Source organism: Eubalaena glacialis, chromosome 2, assembly GCF_028564815.1.
Source record: "Eubalaena glacialis isolate mEubGla1 chromosome 2, mEubGla1.1.hap2.+ XY, whole genome shotgun sequence".
Classification (NCBI taxonomy): Eukaryota; Metazoa; Chordata; class Mammalia; order Artiodactyla; family Balaenidae; genus Eubalaena; species Eubalaena glacialis.
In genome coordinates this window covers 55,718,303-55,719,985 of record NC_083717.1, presented here as the reverse complement: position 1 = coordinate 55,719,985, position 1,683 = coordinate 55,718,303, and the positions used below count along the sequence as shown (strand labels likewise).

Genomic DNA, 1,683 nt, shown 5'->3' with positions numbered 1-1,683 from the left:
TGGTCTGGGCCGCGAAACCTGCCAGTTGGAAGCTTGCCGATACGTGGCCGGGAAGGTGGCCTAATTTCCGCTGTCAGGTCCCAACCTGTGTCATGGTTGCTGAAGCCCAACACTTCCCGTTGTGGGCATTCCCACGGGGTCACGGAAAGTGATATGGTCTAGTTGGCGAGAAGAGGCACTTGGGCCGAAGTTCGTTAGCCCCTTGAATAGTGCCGGCTGCATCTTGCCTGTAGGCAACTGCAGGTCGGAGTCAGCCCCCCCATGGGAGGTTCCCTTGCTTCTGGGAGCGCTGGGAGTGACCCCAAGGGCACATCAGATGTGCTTGTAGGTGGCAGGGTCTCCAGGTCCACGTAGATGTGACACCCACGGCCGGGAGGCAGGTCTCGTCCAGTCTTTGTGCTTTGGTCAGAAGGCGTGGCTGTGGGAGAGCGGGAGTCTGTGACCTATTTCAGCAGCCCCTGGGGGTTAAACTTCGCATGCGGCCTCTTGAAGCTGACAGGGGTCTTTCTCCTTTTCCTTTCAGTTGGGGGTCCAACCAGGGTGCTGTGTATAAACTGCGGCGTTTACTGTTGGAGGTGTCTGCAGAGGGCCACAGCGACACCCAGAGACCAAGACGCGTATTCAGCGCCACGCACAGGAACCCACAAGCGCATCCTCGTGCGCAGTCACAGTCACACACGCCCACTCACGTGAATACACAGATACAGTGTCTGACACACCGACCAATGTACGTGCCTAACTTCCTCCAGTCATGCTGTGAGACACGCAATCAGTTTTCGGTAATGGATAGTGGTACTTGGAAAGCAGGTTCTGGGCTCACGGCAAGGTAAGTGTTCGCAAGAATCATGTTCTCTGAACCGTGGTGCAATTCAGAAGCCTGCATGATTTCTGTCCACTTCTCAGGTGCAGCTGCAGGGCAAGGCTGGCCGTCGGCAAAGACAAGAAGACCTTCGCGTTGTCTGATGACTGGATGTCCTAAGGAGAACTGGAAAAAGTGGGGTGGGCGCACGTTGCTGAGCGTGGCTGTGGATAACTCAGGACGGTATGCATTCACCCATACTAAAATGTGCCATTGGATATTAGGTTTTCATCAGATGGGCCCAGTGGCTGCAAGAGTGGATTGATTGTTGGTCTTGCTGAGTGGCCTGAAGACTGTGGATTCCCCAGGCTGTTGGAGTACTTCCGGGTCATGGCTCCTCTGCAGAGCCCCACGGCCTGCCCGTTTGTGTTCTGCAGCGTCCCAGCATGTGCTTGGATCGATGATGACACCCTTGTATGCATTCCTTGGAAAATCTGAACAAAATGAGTGAGAACGCTCTACCGTCTCCTCATCGAAACTGAGGTCCAGCACGTTTCCTCTCTCGGGGGTATGGGACAGTTAGGAGTGAGGGCCGACGTCCCCTGCTGACAGGCATGCAAACACCACTAAGGGCTCCAGCATTGGAGGGACTCCTGTGTGAGGGTCGACCGTGTCTGCCCATAAGCTGGGTCATCTATGAATTCCCGGTCCCTGCTAAAAGACCGCTGAGGGAATACAAGGGGCCAGGCTCTCCTGCTAGTCTTCAGAGTCGGAGCGTGTGCTGGTGGAGGCCCAGTGAGCTTGCAGCTTGGAGAGGTGTGTTTTGGCCAGGATCACGCTTTGTGCATGCCGCTTCGGAGGTTGATTCTGGAAGCCAAAGTGAG

General features: G+C 55.7%; 1 non-coding gene across 1 annotated transcript; it reads left to right on the top strand.

Moving 5' to 3' along the window:
- Positions 1-1,253: 1,253 nt before the first annotated feature.
- Positions 1,254-1,346, top strand: LOC133086197 (small nucleolar RNA SNORD116). The gene has a single exon (XR_009699960.1). It is a non-coding gene; the product is annotated as a small nucleolar RNA SNORD116 (small nucleolar RNA).
- Positions 1,347-1,683: the final 337 nt, after the last annotated feature.